An 8,332-nucleotide genomic window follows, 5' to 3' on the forward strand; every position below is an offset into this window, starting at 1 on the left:
CTCCTTACGTTCATATTATTTTCGCTTCAATTCACCCTCTTTATGGACCATTTCTGTATGCCCTATGGAATTATTTAGTGATCCATTTACCGGCGGGAGGGAAGAAATCAAAGGAGATGGGAATAAGAATCAAAAGATGAAGAGTCGAGAAGAGAAAGCGGGTGCAGGTACATGCCACAGCACAGGTAAGAGAAAAAGGTGAGTTCAGAACATGGTGCACTTAGGTATTTCAAGGTAGAAAATGTAGTGACTCCATGTTTTCCTGAAATATCAAAGCAGAGATAAAAAATACCATATAAATGGTATTTGTTGATATTTTTAAAGCATGGAATTTGGAAGTCCAGTATTAATTGCACGGATTCAATTTGAGAAACTGTACATTGTTTACTGACCCATCCTACTGTAGTCATTGAACTATTTTTTATGACTTTTGTTCAGTGAGCAACGCATTCATGAGACATATTTCACGTTAAAATAGTGCATGGATTGATGGTGGATTAAAAGGGTGTATTTGGATTAATGAACAGTATCGTTGCTGCTGACTGTAAATACAGAAAACAAATCTACCTCCTCGGCACCAATAAAATCTCAGTAACAGTCTCCTTGCAGGGGAAATACCTCTCCCTTGAAAGATCTTACAAAAAGAAAAGAGTTTTAAAATATACAACTGATATTAATCTGAGAACTTGGAAGATTCGTACAAGGTTTGGCGGCCTTTTTTCCCAAAGCTAAGTAACTTGAAGCAGTTTCACTACGATTTCCAGGTAAATGGGCATTGAAGTGCTTCTGGCCTGATAATGGGAACTACTTTTTCATAATCTGTATGTGGACTAGGTTTACTCACTGAAATACAGTTCCATGCATTTGAATGATATTTGCAGATAAAATATTTTCATAACAAGGAAAAAAACAAGAATTTTCAACAAAGTGATGAAAGCATCACGAATTTTCCTTCAAAACTTGTTCAACTCAAATCTTTTGTTCACCACCAGTGTAATCTGGAGTCTTCATCAGCTGGTTAATTTGATTTGACTGTAAAATAGAAATAGAATGGAACTACGTAAATACATACGCACAGTACCGCTACATTAGATAAATGAAAAATGGTTTTAACGGTTAGTTTTCTATTGCACCTACGCAAGGAACGCTTTGCGGCAGCACTTCAAAGGCCATAAATGGAACTCTATTTCGGTCAAAAAACCCTAACTTTTCCATAAAGCAAGCAATGATGTAGCGAGGAAAATTCCAACTCTGGACAGAAATGGCCCTTTTTGGCCCTTCTTACCCATGCCCGCTCTTCGGTGAAAACTAAAATTATACAGGTGGAACGACTCTGAGCAGGAAACACGGAAAACTTCTTATCTGTTCCCGAAATCACCTTCGTTTCTCACCTTTAAGGACCGAAGACCGTAAACAAAAGTTGAGAGACACACGAGAATATTTGGATAATGATCCCGTCCGTCGAGGATCTCCGGAAAACCTCACCTCCGGAATGATTGATCGGAACAAGTATTTTACGAGACACATTCTTAACGAGCGAAATTTCCAAGCCGTTAATCACTTCATAGGGCCAAAAATGGGAGAGTTGGTGGCAGCGTGAGGCTATTTAGGAGGCTAGGATGTAGAGGAGGAAAGAAATACCGTGAAATCGAATAGTCAGAGGCATTGGGGAGAAGGCGATTGTGGTGACGGCAGGGAGTCTGAACACCATCTACAAGGGCGAAAGCGATCTCTCTTCAAATTCAGCGTGGGCGCCGAGTCCCAGCTTTTAAGAAACATAAAATGAAAGAAAGCAGACTCGAAACAAGAATCTTGTGCCCAATCTATTCACAAATGTATCACAGAAATTCATCATAAATATTATTATGAAGGTGTAACACGTGTATCTGATAGGTGAATGTAACATTTTGCGGAAGAAGGTTTCATAACCCTCAATTTTATAAATTTTCTTGGGGTTATTCCCTGAGTCGTTTATCCCATCCGAAATATACAAAGAAAATCCGATATTAAGCTCAATGAAGGATCAGCATTTGTGCATTATTCGAAAAAAACGACAGTAGTTCATTCTTTAATGCATAGATTTTTGGGCTGATGAACCATTCCTGTGTTGAAATATATTCACTGGAATTAATTATTAAGAGGAGAAAATATTAATCATTTACATTATTCTGCAACAAGTATTATGAAACTTATTACAAAATATTTATTATCATCCAATCGCTACTGGCTCCAAATGCATCCGAACTAAGTACGGGTCAATATTCAATTATTTCCTCCAACGTTCGTGATCTATTTATATATTTATTGTCATTGAAATTGCTTATTCTTATACGTGTTCATTACATAGCTCCTTCAAACGCTCTTTACCATCCTACATACGGGCAAGAAAGACGCGTGACTTAAGTACACCACAACCTAACTTGACCAAGGTTCAAGGTGAGTAAAGATTTCATAATTTTTAATAAAATTTTCAAACATGGCTTAAAGTAAAACGACATTTAAAAAAGTCGTAAGAGACTTATTTATCCAATTACGAGTGTTTTTTAAAATCCTATTCGTCAATCATCATAACGTTTAATAAGGCTTCTTCCCTATAAGAATAAATGTTTTTGAAGTCCCATCGCCCTAAAAATATACTGACAAAGAGAGAAAGCTCTCACCTTTTAGGTGAAACAAAAGTTTCCTATTACAGTCAATCCAACAAAAATACAATGTAAAACCAATTCCAGATTATCCAATATAAATTCGGCTAAATAAGCAGGGTTTACTGAGTGTTACAATATATTTAGAAAAGGACGTGTTTATTTTATCAGTGAGACTTAACAAGCATTATTTCAAGTTGTGGTTCTTCCTTTTGGGACCTCTTAACGCTTTTCCGCATTTCACCCATATGTACGTGGTAGTCACTCTAGCAGGTGATTCATAGTCAGCATAGTCGGCACTTGTTCATTCTGACTCATAGGCTCTTTGGCCCTTACCAATACAAGTTCATGCAGTAAATCTATACAATGCAATATCATATTCTCACGGCCGTTTTCCCGGTCCGTCGGTCATCCCTTAAAGACATAATGCTGAACTCTTGAATGGCTTTCTTTCAATAAAAATAATCGATGAGGCATTAATTGCATACTTACACGCATGATACAGTACATAATACATACATAATGGAAGCAGAATGAGCGTGGCACAAATATTATTTGCGTTAGATCCCGAAAATTCTCTTCGTCTACAGGGAATATTACATCAGTGTATAATATTTCCAGACGAATTTGAAAGTTAAAAATCCAGTAATAAACATATTAATTTCCTAATACGGCGCTTCGACGGATGAAAACCAGTAATGAAGACGAATAAATTAGAAACAGATGGATTACAAAAATGATAAATCCATTTTCATTTTACAAATTTACAATATGCGTTTCAAAAGCTTCTGACTACTATTAATAAGATTTTTGGAAAACGTTAAAGATTTATTACCAGTATCAAAATATTTAGCATAATACTCACTTATAGTGATAACCTCCTTCCCGTTTAGTAAATGTGCCAAGCGTTACATGAGTAATAATGAATAGTACAGGCCCCACCTTTGTCATGTTGTTGAAGATCTTTAGCGTTAGAATTTATCTTAACCTTTCGCCTTAAATATAAGGTTACCATTTTTACCAACAACAAATGCCAAGGGGAAGATATACTATCCATCCATCACTAGTGAAGCGATAGTGATTGTGAAATACACAAACACCTTGAACACGGAAGACAGATATCAGCCATACAATTGATGGAAAAGAGTGCTCACACGAATCCGAAAAGAAAAAGTAAAAAGACAAGGAGAGTTTTTTTTCTTTTCTAAGTACACTGTTTCACCTATTCATGTTTAATTAATGAGCATAAACAATTTAGTGGGTTTTGGTTCTATTAGCCGCCTGAAGCTATAATTTTTTACTCCCTATTAGAAATTATCATCTACATTAGAAACCCACATGTGAAGCGATCCAATATCTGAGGATATGAGTGATTTTCAAACATGAAAATTATGCGCTTAAGCCACCAACAAGGCTAACTTAAGTACCCCAAGTCCACTAAACAAATATATAAGTGTAACAGGAGAACGATCTCAAATGAGAGTTGCAAATTACTCATTACTCATTCTAATTTTTTATACATGTAAGAAAAACACTTTGCGGCGATGTGAGCTTATGTAGCAAGAGAATGGAAAATAAGAATTTTGAAAATTGCACAATCGTTATAGGCTCGGCGTACAATTAATTTGATAAAAGTTTTCAACCAGAAAGTATTATAATAAATTTTTGATGCGGCAATAAAACCTGAGGGGTATAGGGGATGAGGAATTGAAGCGCTGACATGGGAAAGGTAGTACGTCAGAAAAAATTCGATTATTCATGGAGAAGGTAGTACTTTGCACATGCAAATGGCATGCACAAGGTAGAAAGACAATAGATACAATTTATCAGTTGCTACAATTGACAAAGTTTGTACACTAATATAGGCTTCACAATGTTGGCAAACCTCTTTCTTTCGTCTCCTGTAAAATTCACATTTAGCGACTTACTACCTTTCCTGTGTCAACGCTTCAATGAAATGGTGCGCTGCCCTATAAAATGGACAGACATTATGAAATTTCTTCTTATTTTTACCTTTATCTCCAATTATGAATAACCAAACAGGAGATAAGTGGAATAGAGTTCCTTCAATCTTTACTTGTTCCATTTTTATGTTCGAAAATGAAAACGAATTGCCATGAAATATTTTAATCAACGTACTCCAATTCACCAACTCGATTCGAGCGTTTAAATATCCTCGCGGGCTTTCCTCCCGTACTATGTACCACCTCTTGGCGACTGATGGAACTACATGAAAACGACGTGAGAGAGTCTGCCCTCTGCGGGCAACAAACGAAACTGCTCCCGGCGCAAGGGACTGCTGTCAAGCCAATGTTCGCGACTAATGCTGCCATCTAGCGCCGCATTGTCAAACTCTATATGCAGAGCTTAGAATCGCAGAAATGGCGGAGGCTTTCGTATTTCAATAAGACCTATTTATATTCATGCGTAACATCTACCATTTATAGGTAAAATACGCTTAAGATAGCAGCATAATGCGGTACTAATTATTTTCCCTCTCAAAGTAACAATGCTAAGATTTGTCGCAACTCTCCATTCTCACATGTCCACTCATAACTCAATCGGGGACGCCCCTTGCCCTCCTTCCATTCCACTTGTCTTTCCACGATCATTTTCATCAAGCCATAATGTCTCATTATGTGACCGACTATGCTGTCCCGTCTTCTGCTGATGGTTTTCAGAAGACTTCTCTCAACTTCCACTCCTTTTTGGACTTCCCCGTTACTTACTCTGTCGATTCATTTTATCTTCATCATTCTTCGGTAGCACCACATTTCGAATGCTTCCAAGCAAGCTCTTGACTTTTTTGCGACTATCAACGTCCAAGCATCCCCATTGAGAAGCATTCTCCACATGTTTCAGCTGATAGCTGGTCATAGCTCCAACCATAGGAGTCAAAGTCTTCTAAAACTAATTCTTTTTCTTGTCTATGCCTGCTACGCCTTCAGCAAATCGCATCATACTAAATCTTTCTTCGTGGATATTGAAGCCTAAAGCATTCCCATTGATATAATTGATGGCTTCCTCGATGAAAATATTGAAAAGTACGAAGGACACCCTCACTCCTTTTTCTATTCTTGTTTCAGCACAGTTGGGTCAACATTTTATCAAAAATACTTAATTTTTTTTAAACTAACTGTGCACAATTCTGAGATTCAATTGTGGAGCACTCCAATTTCTATTAGAATTATTGGAATTGAAATCCATTCCACGTTATAAAAGGCCATTTCCAAGTCGGCAAACGCTGTGAGAGTTGTTTTTTTTCCATTCTCTTCCTTATGAGCAGTCTTAGGGCGGAATTGCATATCATTTGCCCATACATTTTCTAAATCCAAATTTGTCCTCATTCAAAAACTATTCTGCTGTAGGGTCCACTTTCCTGCGGATGTCAGTATCTTCGACGCATATATTATTAGGCTTATCGTCCTAAAATATTCACACTTCTCTGCCATCTTCTTTTTGGGAATATGGTGTTATTCTTGAATTCACAAGGTATAACTCCTGTAGAGTACATATCGCAAATGGCTTTGTACGGTTGAGTTAAAATCTTCTCTCCTGCAAGCTCTGCTGAAGTATCATCTATTCCCGGATTCTATCCGTTTTCTCCGATCAATCTTCACTTCTGTCCTTCACCGACGACAAAGTTCCAAAAAGAAAAGAATTAGGTTTTCTTCACCCTTCACTGGTTTGATTACTCCTCTGATATCTTCGTAAACGTCTTCAGCTTCTTCATCCGCGTACTCTGTGGTAGACTTGTGAATCATTCACTATGTGTATCCTTACTGTATCTACTGGTTTAATCTCTAACTTGACCATAAATTTCCTTTCATTGTGGTGCAGGAAGTTTTTCATGCGCATTCCGGCGCTCTTTTTGAGCATCATCCCAATCCCAGCATCACCGTAAAAAGATCCTATGTGCATTATAGCTTCCACTCCAAAAGTACCCCTATTCAGGCCACTTCATTTCACTTATTCCTTGAAGTCGAAGTTTAAGTTTGCATTTCCACGCTTAAAGATCTTGCCTACCGCTGGTCCTAAGCAATATCATGATCCATAATCTCATAAAGTTATCACAAGTGACCAATATATCTACCCTCTTGGGTGGTCCCCAGTGGGTATCAGATGGGTTAGGATATCAGGGTGGGGACTTCCTGATATTCGAATGGGAAACTTGTTTAATTACGGAATATTTTATCGAATTCCATCATGTCTGACATTAGAAAAACGGAGGAGCTGCGACTGCTCGGAATAATAATGTGGTGGTTTCCCCTTGGCTTCCTCATCTCAGTACAACAGTAATTAAAGTTAATGTTACCACGCCTACAGTGAAATGAGTGTCATTGGGGTGACCACTTTGGTCTCCAACTCCACTCATATGAAGAAGAGGCCTGCATTTCCCCGGGGGATGGGATACATAAATGTTGGCGGCATCCCGTCACCAATTCACTGCAATTTCACAGGCTTACTGTGTAATTTAGATGGCATATCTTACTCAAGGGTAGTTCCATGCACCTAATTATGACGTCACATTTTGTCCGCGACTGATTATTCGACAAGCAAACACGTTCATATCGTAGCTAACCTATGCATCAGGAGATTTACCACCATCCGAAACCCGGTGGACGCACTCAATGGCTTAAAGCTAAACCGCAAGATCAGGCCATCGTGTCTCATGAAGTGGCCTGCTAAGTTATCCAGTCTCCCTCTCAGAGTTTTAAGAAGATTTTTATTTTCTCCCACTCTTCTTAGCACTTCCTTATTACTCAATCGGTGAATGCATTTTATTTCCATCATTCTTCGATAGCACTAAATTTCGAATGCTTCCACTCTAGACTTCTCAATTGGCACTGTAGAAATATTAGTGCCCTTTTCCCGCCTGTTCAATGTAGATACCTCGGAAATTATGGAAGTATTGCCGTTCGTGATGGAATGGAAAAGTGATACTATAGAATTAAAACGCTATAATTTTGCTCTATATGGGCATACAATATAGTGGCTGCAAGCATCAAAGCCATTTTATTCAATTATTGCGGGCTGGATTAACTTCTCTAATGTAATTCCTCCATGAATGTACTTAAATAAATTTCGCTTAAATCATCGATGCATTATTACGGAAAATAGAATTAGACATTTATAATGAAAGCTTATTTAATGTACAAGTATTAATATTCGGAAATTAGTCCTCCAAAAAATGCATTGAAAAATGGAATAATATTACAAAGAGCACTTCGAGGGAACTTTCTATGCCTTTAAATCACTTCTCGTGGCTAACCAGATCAATACTTAGTGAAAAAACTTAAGAGATTTCGGCAAAAAATCTAATGCAGCCGCACAAAGTGATTAACAGCTCTGTTGCATTTTTATTCAATACCTTTTAATGGTGAAACACGTTTTGTGGCTAAAAAAATAAAGTTTTTTGGACGCAAATAAGTTCTTTCATTCAACATGAGCAGAGAGTATTCTCAGCGAATTAGAACTGAGCTATCAATCTTCTAGTAAGTTGATGTGAATACTCCACTGAAATAACTTATAGAAACTAAAATAAAAACCCTCGAGGCACCTACTTTTGTTCAAACCGAAGAAAAATCAATCCTTCATTATCGTGTTGACAATGGTCTCGTTTTTTCTTTGAAGCTCTCAATGAGCTGCGTTTTTTTGCGAATTTTTATTCAAACTTTAATCCTGCTCCT

This window comes from Ischnura elegans, chromosome 1 (genome assembly GCF_921293095.1).
Source record: "Ischnura elegans chromosome 1, ioIscEleg1.1, whole genome shotgun sequence".
NCBI classification, from domain to species: Eukaryota; Metazoa; Arthropoda; class Insecta; order Odonata; family Coenagrionidae; genus Ischnura; species Ischnura elegans.